General features: G+C 46.8%; 1 protein-coding gene across 1 annotated transcript in view; it reads right to left on the bottom strand.

The window, feature by feature from the left end:
• Window positions 1-1,872, bottom strand: part of MTCL2 (microtubule crosslinking factor 2) — a 128,300-nt gene extending 126,428 nt beyond the window's left edge. Inside the window, exon 1 of the mRNA XM_075349880.1 lies at window positions 1,816-1,872. The gene's annotated coding sequence lies outside the window, so the exon portion shown is untranslated. The remainder of the gene's footprint in view (window positions 1-1,815) is intronic.
• Between the last annotated feature and the right edge of the window lie 17,871 nt (window positions 1,873-19,743).

Below are 19,743 nucleotides of genomic sequence, written 5' to 3'. Positions count from 1 at the left end.
TCATTCACAGCTCCCCACATTGTTTTCACAACCTCCACCAACCTTCCTTGCTCTATATATAAATAAATAAAATAAATCTTTATTTTTTGTATAGCGCTAAGATATTCCGCAGCGCTTCGCATACATCAGGAACGCTGTCCCCATTGGGGCTCACAATCTAAATTCCCTATCTGTATGTCTTTGGAGTGTGGGAGGAAACCGGAGTACCCGGAGGAAACCCACACAAACACGGTGAGAACATACAAACTCCTTGCAGATGGTGTCCTTGGAGGGATTCGAACCCAAGACCCCAGCGCTGCAAGGATGCAGTGCTAACCACTGAGCCACCATATATATTGTTTTATTGTTTCCAAAGCTATTTTCCCCTGCTGCCCATACTGTTTTCACAGTCACAATTCCGTCCCCCTACTCCCAATATTCTTTCCATACCCTATATTTTATCTTTTTCACAGCTGTTCCCACCTGCGGCCAATATTGCTTCCACAGCTATTCCCCCAATCACCATATTGCTTCTACAGCTATTCCCCCAATCACCATATTGCTTCTACAGCTATTCCCCCCAATCACCATATTGCTTTGTTGTTTCCAAAGCAATTCCCCCCTGCTCCCCATATTGACTAAGAATGGTGAAATCCCTCTATGGGGGGGAGGGAAGGAAAATGCAGCCGTCGGGGAAACACCTTAGAACACTGCGACACAATGGCACCCCCCACACACTGGCTGCACACAAGCCAAATGCCCCTCTTGCTCTCCCCATGATACTCCCCTACTTCACAGCAGATCATAAGTAACTTGGTTGCACACAAACACTGTTTTGTAATGATAAAATACAAGCACTTTTTTTTGTTGTTGTACCGTATAACTACTGGGTGTGCCAGCAGTTTATTAGCCAAGTGACACCCTAGCTGAGACTATGAGACTCTACTGACTCTATATCATGGCGTCTGTTAATCCACTGCACTGAAGGCAATTTTAGTGATTTTATATAGGATAATGTACAAATAGAAAAGCTATGAAGTCTATTCAGTTATCTGATCCTGCAAAGCTCCCAAACTAAGAAGAAACGTTTATAGCCTCAAGCACAAACTATGTAACTACAGGAGCAGCTGATGAGGCGCACACTTTTTAACGGATGTTGCCTAAGGTCATCTAAAAATGGGAGATAAAATCAAATTCTTGTTTTTTTTGTGTGATAACAGTCTAAGTTCTCTGGTATTCTGTTTTATCCATTGTCCTCATACACTGTGGATTTGGTTTACATTACCTGGGTCTATAGCAGAGGTACCTGGAGTGGCAGGCAGCGCATAAGCTGCACGCCATGATGGTGGCCTAGAACTAAGTAAACAAAATGCCCTATTCACATTGGTTTAAAGTCAGATGAACCTATCAATGTCAGATGGCCATTTAATGTGTATGGAGGTTTCCAAACACTCCCCAACATAATGTAATTTAAAACTCCCTGATCTTTTTTTTTCAGCTCAATTACGACCTACTATGACTATGATTCTAAATGCTATGTTCGTTTTTTTCTATTCCTGCCTACCGAGCATTATAACTTTTTATAGGACACCCACACAAACACCAGAAGAACATACCAACTCTTTGCAGATATCCTTGGTGGGATTTGACCCCAGTGCTGCAAAGCATCAGTGCTAACCACTCTGTTAACCATTAATACCTCTCTGATTGGTGATGCTCCTCCAATGGCGATGTTGTGTCTCCTTGCGGTCATGTAACAGAAAGGAAAAACAAAGAGCGCTCCTGTGTAAATCAGTTTTCAATGCTTGTCAAAGGTGATCAGTTAGCTGCACTTACCTATTTTGGTTGTGCAAACCGACACAACACTGGTGATAGGCGAAAAATCAAATCCAAAAGATACCGATGCCGGTCTGGAGGGAGGATCAAGTCAGCAGTGGAAGACTCGTACTGATTTTACGTTGTCCTGATCTCTGCTGTTCTCGGATCCTTGCCACTGAAGCCGTGTCTGCAATGGACTTCTTAATACTGTGATTGTTGCTGGCTAAATAAGGTTACCACCTTGTATTCAGATTTAGCACCTGAGGAAGGGGACAGACCGTTCCAGAAATACGTTGTGAAAATAAACTGCTTTCATTTTACTTGATGGCATCAGCTTCCCTGGTCTGTGGCCCCTGCAATAGACCACCATTTTTCCCTCCTTCCTTTTACCTCCTTGCAGTCATGTGACATTGTTAGGTCTAAAGGGTGCTTTACACGCTGTGACATCGCTACTGATATATCGTCGGGGTGACTCACGTCGTTAGTGACGCACATCCGGCGCAGGGTAGCGACGTTGCAGCCTGTGACAGCAAGGAGCGACGATCAACAATCGCAAAATCCGTCAAAAACGGTGATCGTTGACACGTCGCTCCTTTCCTTAATATCACTGCTGCCACAGGGATGATGTTGTTCGTTGTTCCTGCGACATCACACATCGCTATGTGTGACACTGCAGGAATGACGAACATCTCCTTACCTGCGTCCACCGACAATGCGGAAGGAAGGAGGTGGGCGGGATGTTACATCCTGCTCATCTCCGCCCCTCCGCTTCTATTGGCCGGCCGCTTAGTGACGTCGCGGTGACGCCGAACGCACCTCCCCCTTGAAGGAGGGATTGTTCGGTGGTCACAGCGACGTCGCTGCACAGGTATGTGCGTGTGACGCTGCCGTAGCGATAATGTTCGCTACGGCAGTGATCACCAAATGTTGCACGTACGACAGAGGCGGGTGCTATCGCGCTCGACATCGCTATCAATCCTTAGCGATGTCGCATCGTGTAAAGCACCCTTAACATCCATTCTGAGAGAATACTGAAAGGAAGCTGCTGATCAGCACCCATTGATTGGCTTCATCAGTAACCTAACATAACAATATCATGAGTGCCAGAACACAGCACCGATATTAGTCCGGAAAGAAAGAATATTTTTTTATTTTATTATTTAAAATTTAGGTGCTAAGAAGGGGTTATCAACTAGTATTCTATCCCTTTAACTTGAATTTCCTCTTTCTGGGAGAGTTCTATTTTGTAAAGGAGTTCACTATGCAGTGTAAATAACATGTTATCTTGATTCTGCAGGTCCATATTAGTACATTCATGCTTTGCTACTTTGTGCACATTTTTGGGGAAAAATCAAATCAATTGTTTTTGTTTTATAGTTGTCAAGGACAGCAAAATGCAGAATTCACACAGATATCCCACCGCTGCCACAAATTTGTCACGGCTCTGCTGCCCCAATCATCAGGATAATTACACAATTGACCAGTGATTAATGGACGAGGTTGCAGCTGTTTCCACTACTAGGCTGATTATTGGAAAGCTCGAAAGTGAATATATATTTACCTCACTACAATCACTGTGAAGTCCCACAATAACCCAAGAAAAGCTACTAGCTGCTACCACCAATCGCTAAAGGTCGTTTTACTCGAAACGACATCGCTAAGGAGATGTCGTTGGGGTCACGGAATTCGTGACATACATCCAGCCTCGTTAGCGACGTCGTTGCGTGTGAAACGCATGAACAACCGTTAATGATCAAAATTACTTACCTAATCGTTGACGCGTTGTTCCATTCCGTTGTTCCATTCCCGATTATCATTGCTGTTGCAGGACGCTGGTTGTTCGTCGTTCCTGGGGCAGCACACATCGCTACGTGTGACACTGCAGGAATGAGGAACATCACCTTACCTGCGGCCGCCCGCAATGAGGAAGGAAGAAGGTGGGTGGGATGTTCGTCCCGCTCATCTCCGCCCCTCCGCTTCTATTGGGCGACCGCTTAGTGACGCCACACGAACCACCCCTTAGAAAGGAGGCGATTCACCGGCCACAGCGACGTCGCTAGGCAGGTAAGTATGTGTGACGGGTGTAAGCGATGTTGTGCGCAACGGGCAGCGATTTGCCCGTGACGCACAACCGATGGGGGTGGGTACACTCGCAAGCGATATCGATAGCGATATCGCTGCGTGTAAAGTGCCCTTTATTAAGGATGATTGGACACCCATTACAGGTAGCATATGGCATTGGGAAAGCGATTTATAGCGCAAGAGGAATAAAGCTAGACAAACAAAAGGGTAACAATGTTTTGAACTTTTGACTTTCACCCTCAATATCTCATCATCAACTACATCTTTGAGCATGAGACTACCTTCATTTTATTGATAATCATCTTGGCTATCTCATATGTATATTTGATGTTCAATTATTTAGCATATAATTAGTTATACAGATTTTTGCCATGTTACTATATTGTTACTGTTTTGCTCCTGGTGTTTGAAAAATCTTTTCCTTCCTGTATACTACAAATTACAACATGTTCTCACATTCCCTAATAGCTCAGTGTGTTATTCGATTTATTACCATGCAAAAGGTCACTGGTTTAAATAATTTTCTCTGCGATTTAAACCAGTGACCTTTTGCATGGTAATCAATCGAATAACACGCCAAGTTTGCAAAGAAGGGCAAAAAGTGAACAGTATAAGATTGGAAACGGGTGATTTTGAGCGATGAAAGTCAATAGACTAGCCTCTGATGGGCACAAATGGGTGTGGAAGAAATAAGATAAAAGGGGTTAATGGATTGAAAAATTGAAGAAACTGTCAAGTTTGGTGGAGGAAGCCTGATGATATGGGTCTGTTTCACAGCCAAAGGCATTGGATACTTGACCAGGATTGATGGTGGTCTCAATGCTGAGCTATATGTGAGTATCCTACAAAATGAGTTACCTCGTACCCTCGAGTACTATGGGTATGAAAAAGACGACATAGTGTTCCAGCAGGACAACAACCCGAAGCATATGTCGAGAATGCAGAAAAAATGGTTCACTGACAATGAAGTAGAGGTGCTGGATTGGCCCCCAGACCTCAACCCAATCAAACACTTGTTGGTAGAGTTGAAGAAAAAGCTGCATACATTCCCAACTGAGTCGACCAGTATGCATCAACTTTGGGACAGTATAGAAGAGACCTGGGATCACATTTCGGTAGAGACATGCTTGAGCTTAGTCAAAAGCATGCCCAGAAGGATTCAGGAAGTGTTGAAAGCTGAAGGTGAAATTACAAAATAATTAAAATAAAAAATTTAATTTTTGGGAACAAAACAGTAAAAATGCAGTGACATGACAAAAATTTGCACAACATATACAGCATATACAATTATAAAAAATAAAGAGCGATAAACAAAAGAAAAATACAAAACCTGATGTCACTGCAATGGCTTCTGATTTAAGAAGGGAAGGACTCCAGTGGAATAATCCTACATGACAGTGTGTCAAGGTTGGGAATTTAGGGGAGACCCCAAATGGGGTCCCTCGTCTGGGTCACAGAGACGGAGTTCAAATTGATCTGCTCAGATATATGTATGAGGAGCAATAACCATACAGAGACGTGTCTCTATTCGGGAAAAGCTCAATGGTCTTCTGATCTGTATATTGTAAAATACACACAGTTATTCAGTTCAACATTGTCCTTGATTGATCAGAGATAACCAGCAATGTTCATACAGTACGTCATCAGCCTGTTTCTTGCGTCCCAATACCAGCTTAAACTAGCTACTGAATACTTCTTTATTAACATGTTGCTGAGCAAGAACGAGGAGGCAACCTCCCACATCTCACATGGTGAGAACTGATTACAGATTATCTTCTAAATACCTCTTTGTTTATTGTTCATTCTGGCTTGATTATCTAGTTAACACATTCCTGTACGCACATCTTAAAATCGTATTATAAGGGGTGCTTCACACATAGCGAGATCGCTACCGAAATCGCTGCTACGGCACGGTTTTGGTGACGCAACAGTGACCTCATTAGCGATCTCGCTGTGTGTGACACTGAGCAGCGATCTGGCCCCTGCTGCGAGATCGCTGCTCGTGACACACAGCCCTGGTTCGTTTTCTTCAAAGGCGCTCTCCCGCTGTGACACACAGATCGCTGTGTGTGACAGCGAGAGAGCGACGAAATGAAGCGAGCAGAGAGCAGGAGCCGGCATCTGGCAGCTGTGGTAAGCTGTAACCAGGGTAAACATCGGGTAACCAAGGTGGTTACCCGATATTTACCTTAGTTACCAGCCTCCACAGCTCTCACGCTGCCTGTGCTGCCGGCTCCGGCTCTCTGCAGTACACATCGGGTTAATTAACCCGATGTGTACTGTAGCTAGGAGAGCAGGGAGCCAGCGCTAAGCAGTGTGCGCGGCTCCCTGCTCTCTGCACATGTAGCTGCAGTACACATCGGGTTAATTAACCCGATGTGTACTGTAGCTAGGAGAGCAAGGAGCCAGCGCTAAGCAGTGTGCGCGGCTCCCTGCTCTCTGCACATGTAGCTGCAGTACACATCGGGTTAATTAACCCGATTTGTACTGTAGCTAGGAGAGCAAGGAGCCAGCGCTAAGCAGTGTGCGCAGCTCCCTGCTCTCGCGGTTATGATCGCTGCTTCGGCTGCTGTGTTTGACAGCTAAGCAGCGATCATAACAGCGACTTACAAGGTCGCTGTTACGTCACAGAAAATGGTGACGTAACAGCGACCTCGTTGTCGCTGTCGCTTAGTGTGAACCAGCCCTAAAGCTTCTATGCAATTGTCATATAGACACACAGATAATTATGCAATCTATATTTTGATTATTTACACACACAGATAATCTTATTACATTTGGACAAAAGACCTATAGCCCAGGCCTACCCTCACAAGTGTACCTTCCTGTCATTGAACAAGAAGTTAATTCAAACTTCTGTATTTATTAACGAACAGTCACTCCCACGTGCCTCACCTTGTTGACCTCATGTGGGGGCTGTTTGCGGGATGTGCTCGGTCCTTCAGGATTTTATGAGATCTCCAACTTTTATTACATCTTTGCACTTGGAGGTCCCAGGCGGGAGATATTACCATCTTCTTTCCTATCCCAATTTTATCTCTTCATAGACAGGAAACATTACATAGGTATTGTTGTCTATCTGGTCCATATCCATTTTGTGGGACCCTGACCATCGTCATTCTTATCTATTATATTGATGCAGTTCATAAAACCTCAATTCATAATTTCTAAAAGGGAATAAAGGATTTGTATGTACTCTAGTTTTCTGTTCACTGAGGCTCTTATCTCTACCAGTTGTAAATCTGCCCTTCTCCACATTTTTGTGCATTCAAGCTGAGGCTGGACTCACATCTGCTATCTCTTTGATTACCTGTTTCCCATGGAGGGGGCAGCTTCATAGGGGTCATGTGAAGGTTGAGCATTAGCCTGACGTCCGTATTCATTATGATAATTAAGGGAATTATTATAGATTTGCAATCATATCTATAACACCTCCCACTTTTACAAATTGCATAGTAGACCGATTTACAGATACTAGATAGACTAGGAAACAAGTTTCTCCATGAGGTCATTCAGCGTTTCAACTTTGGCAGCACACACTGAAACTCCTGGCTAATGGTATCCAGAAGTGGTGTTACGGAACCCTCAGGGACCTGCTCTGGGTCAGTAACTGGCCCTGTTATCCCACTTGATGATAACAATCCAGAAGGCAGTGTGTTGCCTTCACTCTGGGAACGCTGACTGCAAGTGACAGCATATATGTTATATGTAGACTGTCTTCCCGGGGGATAACATTACCTTCCCATCAGCCTAACTGAATGGGGAAAACACTCCCCCATCATCCTGGCTGGCTGGGGATACCACTTTCCCATCATCGTGACCAGGGCCGCCATCAGGGCATTACTACTGTGCCTGGTGTAGGGGGCCCGGTGAAGAGAGGGGGCCCGGCCAGGCCCGGGGTAAATAATTATCTCTATTAAGCCCCCGGCAGGACGGCCCCTTTTCTTCCCCAGGCTCCAGTAACAGAAGCACCAGAGGGGCCCCGAAGTGTCGCTTCACTACCAGACATGACTAATTTGTATGCGAAGGGGCGGCGCATGCAAATTAGCCATGTGCTGGAGTGGAGGCAGGATGATTAGAGCAGAACAGGGCGTGTCATTGCTGGGCCGTGTAGCAGGGTGGTGAGGTCATCACTCTGAGACCTCATTACCCTCCTGCAACAGCGGCTGAGGTGGCGAGGACGCGGCAGCCAGCGGGTCAGGTAAGCGCTGTGAGCCGAAGACGATCGCCGGGGGGGCCCGCTGATCTCTGCTGGGGGGGCGCTGATCTCTGCCGGGGCCCGCTGATCTCTGCTGGGGGGAACCACTGATCTCTTCCTGGGCCTGCTGATCTCTGATGGGGGGGGGGCGCTGATCTCTGCCTGGGCCCGCTGATCTCTGCTGGGGGGAGCCGCTGATCTCTGCCTGGGACTGCTGATCTCTGATGGGGGGGCGCTGATCTGTGCCTGGGGCCGCTGATCCCTGCTGGGGGCCCCCGACCCCAGCCCCTGTCTTGCTTCAGCTAGATCGGGGGGGGACCTCCACCCCGTGGTCTCCTGCCTCCCCCTGCTGTGAGCCTCCTGCCTCTCTGCTGTGATCCTCCTGCCTCTCGGCTGTGAGCCTCCTGCCACCCTCGCAGTGCTGTGTGCCACCCTCGCAGTGCAGCGTGCCACCCTTGCAGCGCAGTGTGCCACCCTCGCAGTGCTGTGTGCCTCCCTCCAGTGCTGTCTGTGCTCCCTCAGTCCTGTACATGTCCTCCAGTCCTGTTTGTGCCCCTCTAGTGTTGTCCGTGCCACGGCCAGTGCTGTCTGTGCCTAGCAGTACTGTCCGAGCCCCAGCCCCTCCTGTGATGTGTATATATATATATATATATATATATATATATATATATATATGCCCCCAGTGCCTCCTGCTGTGATGTGTGTATATGTCCCCAGCCCCTCCTGTGATATATACATATGCGCTCAGCCCCTCCTTTGATGTATGTGCCTTCAGCATCTCCTACATGATGTATATGATTTACCAATCTGTTGGCTGCACTCCAGACCGAGACAAACTTGGAAAAGCAGTTGTGAGAGTAACATGCTCAATATCACCGAACATCAAAGCCGCACCAAAGAGAGCTCCAGCCACCACAGTAAGGGTTAATTAATCAATTAACCAAATATATTAGGGTAATTTTCAAGCTGATAATTTTTTGCGGCCCCGGAAGGTTGGTAGAAATTTCAAAATGGCTCCCGGCAGAAAAAAGGTTTCCCACCCCTGGTCTAGATGCACGGGAGGGTGCAGAAATGCATCACGGCTCACTATTTAGAGAAGACGCTGTGCAACGTGGGAGCCTGGGAGGGTGAGCAACATTTTTTGGGTTTTTTTTTTGTAGCAGACAAATATTCCAGGAGGCCCCCAGGATGGGACATATATACCGGGAGGAGGACATATTCACCAGGAGGGGCAGAGACCAGGCTGGGAATATATATACCCGCATGTGCCCAGGAGGGGGATAAATAATATTAATAATTGCAATATGTGTATGTACATATATATATATATATATATATATATATATATATATATATATACATACATATACACACACACACACACACACACCAGGAGGCCCACGGGATGTGACATCTATACCAGGAGCAAGACATATACACCATGAGTAGCCCAGGAAGGGGTCATATATACCAGAAGGACATATATGTGTGTGTGTATATATATATTACATTTTTTTCCAAGAGTGGCAGTGAGACTGTAGGAGGTTTGATGGGTGGGGGCGGAACTGGGGTGGAGCCTGGGTGGAGTCCAAAGGGGCCCCGAAAATGTTGCCAGTATAGGGCCCTGAAATTCCTAGTAGCGGCCCTGATCGTGACAGGCTAAGAAAAACTCATTCCTATCATCCTGACAGGTTATGTACAACTCTTTCCCATCATCATGACAGATTATTGGTACTTCTTTCCCATCATCCTGACAGGTTATCGGTAACTCTTTCTCATCATCCTGACTGGTTATATGGGTAACTCTTTCCCATCATCCTATCAAGTTATTGGTAGCACTTTCCCCTCCTCCCAGAATACCTCAAAACCTGTGCTAATAATAAAGCAGCTACCACCAGTCAAATCATAGTCCGTCGTGACACTGACAAGCTGCATGTGACCACCTTCCTCGTGGTAACTGTGGCTGTCTCCAATGTCCTTTACAAGTAAAATATATCTTTGTACCGTGTTAGCCAGTAGAGATAAAAAAACATTTAAAAACATCTTTTAAACATTTTTTTTTTATCCAATGTCCTTTAGCATTGATTCTTAAGGGTACTTTATACACTGCGACATCGCTAGCGATCTCATTAGCGATGTGAAATTCTGGATCGCAAGTGAGATCTTTTGAGATCGCACATAGGACATTTTACGCATGTGCGATCTCTAAAGATCGCACTTGCGCTCTAGAATTTCACATCGCTATTGAGATCGCTAGCGATGTCGTAGTGTGTAAAGTACCCTTTAGGGCGGCTTTGCACGTTGCGACATCGCACGTGCGATATCGATGGGGTCAAATCGAAAGTGACACACATCCGGCGTCACTTTTGACATCGTACTGTGTAAATGCTAGATGATACGATGAACGAGCGCAAAAACGTCGTTATCGTATCATCGTTGCATTCACCGACATTTCCATAATGCCGCTGCCGCGACAGGTACGATGTTGTTCCTCGTTCCTGCGGCAGCACACATCGCTGTGTGTGAAGCCGCAGGAGCGAGAAACATCTCCTTACCTGCCGCCGGCGGCTATGCGGAAGGACGGAGGTGGGCGGGATGTTTACATCCTGCTCATCTCCGCCCCTCCGCCGCTATTGGCCGCCTGCCGTGTGACGTCGCTATGACGCCGCACGACCCGCCCCCTTAGGAAGGAGGCGGGTCGCCGGCCAGAGCGACGGTCGCAGGGCAGGTGAGTGCATGTGAAGCTGGCGTAGCGATAATTTTCGCTACGCCAGCTATCACACGATATTGTACCAGTGACGGGGGCGGGGACTGTCGCGTGCGACATCGCAGCATCGGCTTGCGATGTCGCAACGTGCAAAGCCCGCCTTACTTCTTTGAGAGGATCTTCAGCAACCTTACCCCACAGTGTGTCATGGCTGAGTTTTCCTATACAATGAAACACAGTCTGTGATACTTCTGAACAGTGCTAATCACGGAGCAGCTACCACTGGCCATGTCATAGTCTGTTGTGATATTGACAAGCTGCATGCCATGATGTTCCTCATGGTCCTTAGCGCTGATTCCTACTCCTTTGAGGGGGTTCTCAGCAACACCACCCTGAAACCTGGTGTGGCTGAGTTCCCCTAAGCAATCAAACACTTTATTATGATGTACGACATTGATATCCAGATCATAAACATTTGGTTTACATGAACTACCAGATCGGGGAGGATTGTTAGAAGCATATTGAGCGACCAAACGTTCCAGATCAGTCCTTAAAAAAATATTTGTGGCGAGGTTCGTGGACACCCCCAGTTCCCTTAACTGCCTACTGACACTCGAGTGTAGGAAAATCCAGGTCATTGGTAAAGGTCAGTGAACACCCCCAATTCCGGTGATAGTCAGGGTCTTTCAAGGGATAAGTTCTTCAGGGAACACAAATTCAGGGTGGATGAGAGTTCATTCTGCACCGGTGTCCTTGTGCCCTACAGTAACGGTGTCAGCCACAGTAACCGATTGCAAGTTTTAACAAGCCCTCCTACCTGTCCCACCCATGAAAAGAACAGCTTCAATAGGACCTTTGATGTGGGGTTTACTTTTGGCCTCACTGGTATGTGAGGCTAATATGTCCAAATTGGTCCCATGTATAGCACCAGCGGGTAACTAATGCAGCACAGGTCCGGGCAGATGTGACTAGACCTCCCAAAAGTCGGCTGGCAGGTGTATTGGTGGTGGTTGACAGCTTACCCCCTTTTCCAGCTGGCAACAACTACCATCCGCACCTCAGGCATACAAATGGCCTCATAGATATTGACAATCTGCGCTGCCTTAGTGGCCTCCTTTGGCTCCCTGTCCATTACATACTGTCACACAATCATAGGGCAAAGATGAAGTCCTTCACCACCAGTTCCTTCAAGTCCTTGAAGGGGGTAATTGATAGTCCTTGAACCCACTGCTCAAGCTTGATTTTAGTCTATTTACCACATCACCATAGCTGTCGTGTGGTCTATGATGGAGTGTTCAGAATCTTTTGCAGTACACCCTGGGGTCAGCTCGTATTTCCTGATCAGGGCGTGCTTAATGGCCTCATGGCCTTCTTGGTCCCGATGGAGAGCTACGAACACTTCCAGGCCTTTTCGATGCAGCCCTGATGTTAAATATCACGCTCTCTGGTCAGCGGGCAACTGGTATTGTCTGCAAGTTTTTTCAAATTCCCTCAGAAATATATCCAAGTCTCCATCCCTTTCCATCACAGGAAAATGCTTAGGTGAGGGATTAAAGCTGTTAGCATTATTGGATTCACTGTTCAGTGGGGTAGATTGCTGCATCTTGAGTTGGGACAAACTCAGCTCTTGCTATTTTTCAGCTTGGGCCTGCCACTCGGCTTTTTCAGCTTGTCATTCCACAGCTTCTCTTTTGGTTTGGGCCTGAAAATTTGCAGAGCCTCTTGCTCGGCCTGGGCCTGTTGCTCTACTTCATCTTAATATTGCTGAATAAGTCTCAACCGTCCCTCATGATTATCTGCGCTGAGTTGTAGTAGGGCCATCTGCAGAAGGGGATCCACGCCACCCTGTTTGCTGCTGTGGATTGCATCCATACGTGGGACCCCTGCAGCAGCGCCATCTAGGCCTTCTCTCATCTCCCCTTCATCACGGCTTGGGTGACACCCTTCCTCTACATCATATTGCAACACTTCCGAAGTCATTTGCTGCCTGTTTTTGCCAGTGGAGTCAATCTGTTTATAGATGGCAGCAAGAACCTCCTAGGTCTGCTGTTTGTACCAGACCTCCCCAGCTGCAGCCATTGGTTGCCAAACAAAAGACAGGACAGAAAAAGAATGTGGGGGAAGGGATGTAAGTGCTACACGTGCAGTAATGCCCCAGATGTAATAAACACTGAGTTCAATCCTCAAAATTCTGCACAGAATCCTCCCAGGAACCGTGCAAGTTTTTAGTGACAGTAATGATTACTCAAACCAGATCACTAAAGCATTGTAATCCCACTGTTTGCCACCAATTTTTTAAGAACAGCCTGGGGAGTCACACAGATATCTCACTGCTGCCACCAATGTGTCACAAACAGCACACTCCTGCCCCCAATCATCAGGACAATTACACATTGACCAACGATTAATGGACGAGGCCGTGACTGTACTACTACTACTAGGCCAATTACTGGGGAGCTCACAGTGATATCTATGGGATCAACTGAGTCACCATGTAGAGGCTCGTAACAGTGTACCCAGAAACTAAATGACCTGAGGGCCAACCTTCAAGAAAAGTTGGATGCCATGCCTCAGCAGACTCAACTTGTGAACAGCATTAGACGTCGTTGTCAAACTGTACTTGACACTGAAGGCCTCATGACAAGATATTAAGAATAAGACATTTTGATATTTTTGGGGGTTATATCCACCACTGTTGTTATCTTTTTGTTTCAATAATTTAAGATGAGGAAATCACCATTGTTTCTACTTAAATGCCCTACTTACATGATAAAATATCACTCTAGAGTGAACTTCTTACCTTTCTATGTTTTACATAAATTTCACTAGAAAACCACATTTCCCTAACTTTTTTTAAGTATCGTTTATAGAGAGAGGAGAGAGAGACCAGAGAAAGAAAGAGAGAGATATTTTTTTTTTACTATTTTACCACACTTTTTACCGGTTTTCCAGTATCATGGCAGATTGAATAGTGCCATTTAAAACTATGACCATTCCGCAAAAAAAAAAAAAAAAAACCATAATATGATTATCTTGAGGGGGAAATTACAATATTATGGTTTTTGAAATAGGGGAGGAAATAAAACTAAAATTGTCTGTAGCTGGAAGGGGTTAACCCTGCTGTTCTGTTCGGGTCTACTATACACTTAGAATGTTCTGGTCATTTTTGACCGCAATTATTAGTCTTGATTTTTTTTTTATTTGAATAAATGTTGCATTATTATTCTGTATGTGAACATGGTTGTTCATAAACAAATGAAAAATGAAATAAAAAACTTAATTTTTATTTTTTTGTGTCAAAAAATGTGGCGCCCCTGAGGCTTCAGATGCCACAGGGCACGGCACCTGATTTTAGGTGCTGTGCTCATCCTGGATTCCTGGGTGATCAGTGTCGGTTCTACCCAACATCATATCTCAACACACGCCAGTTGTCGGGACACACATCGGGTCAGGGTTTAAAGCAGGTACTCCATTAATGCTGGGAAGCAGCAACCAGTATACCTGGTTATGGAGCCTTAAGTCCCATTCACTGTCCTGTAGGGGTGGGGCCTGGCAGATAGAGTGTGGGAGGAGTCAGTAGGTAAAGTGGGCGGAGCTAGTTTTAAAAAAAGTTGACAGTTGACACCAGTCGAGTCCAGGGAGTGAGTCCAGTCAGTCAGTCTGAGGAGAAGGTGGGGGACAGCTGACAGTCCCAATCAGTTCCTGTCAGAGCTCACTAGTGACTTTGGTGAAAAGAGGAGTGCGGTCGCTGAGGAGTAAAGTATAATTACTCACAGGACCGAGCACCGTCAGGGTGTAGAGCCCTAGATTAGGGCTCGCCTAATAAATCTACAGGGAGAGAAGATTGTACGTTTCTCTGCCCACCATAGTGTCCGAAGCACAGCAGCATACTCAGAGCCTGGGAATTGGTACAGAGATACAGCCCATTGAAAGGTTTGCGCTGCCTGCGAATGGACCGGGACTTTTTATACAAAAAGCCAAGCAGGGGCCTTTGAAAGCTACAGGCTACGGGGACCCACTTGTAACAGATAGGTGCATGAAAGACGAATTCACCGGGTCACAACCGGCACTGGGATCCGAGGAGTTCGGGATCGCCTGGAGCCCATCATGGTGGAAACCGGCACTCTGCGGGCATAACAAACAGTGAGTAAAGACATCTTGAACTGCAGCCTTTGTGTCGCCTACTTCTTTCCGCGCCCGGTCAGCTCTGCACCTCATCAACACCCACCATAGACTTTATAAACGGTTTCCCCGGGGTACCCGCTCCACTTGTGGGGAGCAAGAAACACCTCAGCTGCCACAACACCAGCCCTGGAGGTCACATTTAGCAGCCGCGGCTCCAAAGCCGCAATCCACACGTGGCGTCACGAATCTTATATAAACTGTATTACCATCTCCCCCATACCGCCATATTAATTGACTCCACCAGGGTCACGGAGTCGGGCCCCGCCACCGCTGACTACCCCGGACTAGTCGGGCCCGACACCGAGTCACCTAAGGCCCTGGGGCGGCCGAGTCAAAAATGTTACATGGTCTTATTGCAATATTCATGCATATTGCAATAAGGCCACATTTGCGCATAAAAAAAAATATTCTTTATATAACTTTGCCTTTGCCAGGTCCCGTGCCCTGGGGCTTCTTTTGTAAAAATGGGAATTGTTTTAAGTAGGGGTGAAAGTGTATGTGATGCCACCTGCGGGTTGCAGTTAAGGGTAGAGAACCGCCGCTGCTGAATGTGGGTACTCCCAGGGCTTGTGGTGGTTGCAGCAATAATGTTTGGCCCTCTGCAGGTAGAGCCGTGCCTGGGAGTTGTGAAGGGCAATAACAGAGACCACACAGGTTGGAACCAACAGTCTCTACTTACTCTGACCCGTGGATGACTGATTAGGTCCCATGGAGTATCAGTGCCAATGTAGTGACCCAGGTTGCTCTGTCCCCAGCACTGTCTGTTGATTGGGTCCCTGTAGCATAGAGCGTTTGGGGCCCGACTGTCCCTTTTGGGGTATCAGTCTCCTTCTCCGTACGGCAGGCAGTGCGGACCCTGTGGGGAGGTAAGTGTCCGAACCCCGAGTTTACTGCTGATGCCCCCGGATTAAAGTCCATGAAGGTGTCCACACCGTGCAGATGATTATCAAGCCGTGTATAACTGGCGTCTGATCTAGGGCCCTGTGCGTGCTCCGGTCCCAGCGGTACTTGTCCATACCCACCCTGGTGACCTCTCTCCTGTGTCCCCGGGTTGCTATTGCATGGACCCAACTCGAGCACATCTACACACCTCTCTGTGTGCCACAGTTCTATCTGTCTGACCGTGTGTGTGTGTCCTCCCACAAGGCTGGCCAATCCCAGGTCTCATTCCTAATTCTAGGCGACCATCCCCTTACTTAATTAACCCTTTAGCCCCGGTGTGGAGTGGAGAACTAGGATTTTGGTTGTGCTTTGGTGGTATTGGCATTGGTACTCCAGGTCCCAGGGCGTAGGTCCTGGATCCCCAAGAGGATGCAGTTCCTTGTAGTGCCCTGAGTGGCTCAGGGGCACTACATTAGCAGTGCTGGTGTAGACCGTGGGTATCGTAGCAGTGCTGGTGGAGGCCGGTTGTATCGTAGTAGTGCTGGTGGAAGCCGGTATTTCACTTTCTTTCGCGTGCTGTTGGATCCTGTGGGCAATGGCTGCTGCTCCATCATCTCTGGATGTTACTTTTCTTTCTTCGATATATGGGCTAAGCAGTGATTTTCCCAACTCCACTATAAAAATTCTTCTTTTATATAGTTTATTTTTGTTCCAATTTGGGTCTATTTCACGCTATAACACGAATGAATTGTATGTCGGCACATCAAGAATGTTGCAAAAAACAACAATTGGCCATCGATTTGTTTTGCGTTTAGAGGTGTAAGTGCCTATGAGTTGTTCTAGAGTATCAGCTGCCCCTTTTGTGGCATTGTAGTGTAAAATCATATCTGGCTTTCTGTCTTCTCGATTATTGATTGCACTATCATGGTGCATTGTGCTCATCAGAATGATCTGTTTGTGGTTTTTGGGAACGTAAGAAACTACTGTTGTATCCTCAGTAAAATAAAACAGAACTATAAACGTCTCTGCGAATCTATCTGCAGTATCGTAACTTGAAAATGTCTGTATGTGTAAATCTGCACAGACCAAAAGGTCAAAGATAAATTGATAAATAGTAGTAGATGCAATATGTAGTCCAAAATGAGATTATAACTCCTTTATTTTACCCAAAAAATGGCTTGAAATTAGTATAAAAGGCTGTCGGTCATTTTTGACCGACAGTAAGGCCTAAGCCACACGGCGAGAAAATCGGTGCGAGTGGAGTGCGATAAAACATCGCATTCCCCTCGGACCAATTCTAGCCTGTGTGTCAGCACACATGAGCGATTATTTTCTCAGCCCTAATCGGACCGAGAAAACAATCGCAGCATGCTGCGATTGTAATCCGAGACTCTTTCTCTCGCACCCATTCAAGTGAATGGGGCGAGAGAAAAATCGCACTGCACTCGCGGTACACCGATGTACCGTGCGTGCAGAGCGAGAATGTCTATAGCTGGCTACACAGGCGAGAGGGAGAGAAATCCCTCCCTCCCTTCCTGAGTGCCGGCCCGCCCCCCGCAGCTGAGGTCTGCTCGCACGAACGGACCTCAGTTGCAAGGACACAAGCATGAGACTTGGCTCTGCTGTACTGCCAGCACGAGCCGAGTCTCATGCAAGGGGATCGCAGTAGTCCCCGTGTGGCCCCAGCCTAAAAGTGTAAAAAAAAACGTGGGGCAAAAAGTAAACAAACAAAAATACCCATAGAAAGAACCCCTCAAATGAGGAAAAGTCAATTAACCACAAGTTTCAGAACCACATAATGAATATTAAAAAAAAATCAAATTTCAAATTCGGTCATTTTTTAACAGAACAGCAGGGTTAAGGGGAGGGAAAATGAACAAGCTTCAGAAACTTTTATAAAGCTACTGCCCAAGGTCGGTTCTCTCTAATCAATGCAATATTACAGAGTAGACCATTAAAGCTGGATTCTGTGCATCTCCTGTTGGTGAAGAATATTTTTTCTCAAAAGTCGGAGTTGAGTTTGCAAATGCTAGTTAGGCCGGCTTGACACTTGCGATTAACTCGCACGAGTGCAATGCGAGAAATTCTCGCATTGCACTCGGACCCATGTTAATCAATGAGGCAGCTCCCATCTGCTATTTTTTTCTCAGTCCAAATAGGACTGAGAAAAAAATTGCAGCATGCTGCGTTTTGGTGAGTTTCTCGCGCGAGTCTCTCCAATGCAACTCTATGGGAGCGGGTAAATAAACGGATGTCACATGGATGGCACACACACCATCCTAGTGACATCCGTTTTTCTAAATACATTTATCGCATGTTTCAGAAAACACTGGAAATGAGTGAGGTCTGACAATGTCGGTCAATCTCTATCTCTGTCAGTCGGTCTCTCCCTCTCGGTCTCTATCTCTCTCTCTGTCCATGTCGGCCTCTCCCTCTCCCCCCCCTCTCTCATACTCACCGATCCACGATCACCGGCACAGCGCTGCACGGCGTTCACACTCTGGCGGCTTCTCCTCTTTTGAAAAAGCCGGCCGCTCATTTTTCCATCACGTATTCACTGCTTTCCCCGCCCACCGGTGCCTATGATTGGTTGTAGTCAGACACGTGTCTATATCATGCAGTAAAATAAATAAATAAATAATTAAAAAAAAATGGCGTGCGGTCCCCCCCACAATTTTGATACCAGCCAGGGTAAAGCCATACGGCTGGAGGCTGGTATTGTCAGGATGGGGAGCCCCACGTCATGGGGAGCCCCCCACCCTAAAAATATCAGCCTGCAGCCGCCTGGAATTGCCACATCCATTAGATGCGACAGTTCCGGGACTCTACCTGGCTCATCCCGAATTGCCCTGGTGCGGTGGCAATCGAGGTAATAAGGTGTTAATGGCAGCAGCCCATAGCTGCCACTAAGTCCTAGGTTAATCATGGCAGGCGTCTCCCTGAGATACCTTCCATGATTAACCTGTTAGTTAAAGAAAATAAACACACACATCCAAAAAATCCCTTATTTGTAATAAATGACAAAAAACAACCACCTCTTTCACCACTTTATTAAACCCCCAAATACCCCTCCAGGTCCGACGTAATCCATAAAGGTCCCACAACTCTTTCAGCTCTGCTACATCAGAAGCTGACAGAGAGCGGTCACAGACCATGACCGCTCTCTGTAAGCTCCCCGCAGCGACTGAAATGAGTCACACTATCAGCGTTGACGTCACTCAGGTTACCCGCAGCCACAGATCTCAGCTGGAGGACTTCTGCTGTGGCCGCGGGTAACCTCAGTGACGGCACAGCTGATAGCTCAGATCACTTCAGTCACTCAGGGAATTTGCGGTCACCGGTGAGACCTTCACTGGTGACCGAAAATCAGGCCATGACACACAGACAGAGCCGCGGGATGACAATGAAGTCGGGTGAAGGTCATCCGACTTCATTCTGATCGTGCGGCTCTGTCTGTGTCTGCTGTCAGCGGCCATTCAGCTCTGCTACATGGCTCTGTCTGTGTCTGGCGTCAGCGGCCATGTAGCAGAGCTGAATGGCAGATGACACAGCTGCTGAGAATAAAAACGGATCACACATGGATTGCACACGGACTACAATCAATTGAAAAATCACAGAAACGCATTGCTGTTGCATTGCACACTGATCATAACGTGAACAGAGCTCATGCTACTTTTTAGCATGAGACTCGGACCGATTTTACATTCGCATGTGTGATTCCAGCCTTGGACTGACAAGGGTCTAATACCTAAAAGAAGGTAGATACAGCAGGTTTTGGTATAGGAAACCTTGCCATTTTCAGCATGGGTGTATGATGTATACCACAAGCCTATATACTACTTAATAGCAGCTACCATCCTGTGATGCTATGTGATTTGTGATTATCACATAA

This window comes from Anomaloglossus baeobatrachus, chromosome 5, assembly GCF_048569485.1.
Source record: "Anomaloglossus baeobatrachus isolate aAnoBae1 chromosome 5, aAnoBae1.hap1, whole genome shotgun sequence".
In the NCBI taxonomy this organism is placed as follows: Eukaryota; Metazoa; Chordata; class Amphibia; order Anura; family Aromobatidae; genus Anomaloglossus; species Anomaloglossus baeobatrachus.
The sequence above is the reverse complement of the archived record's forward strand: the minus strand, read 5'-3'. Positions and strand labels throughout refer to the sequence as shown.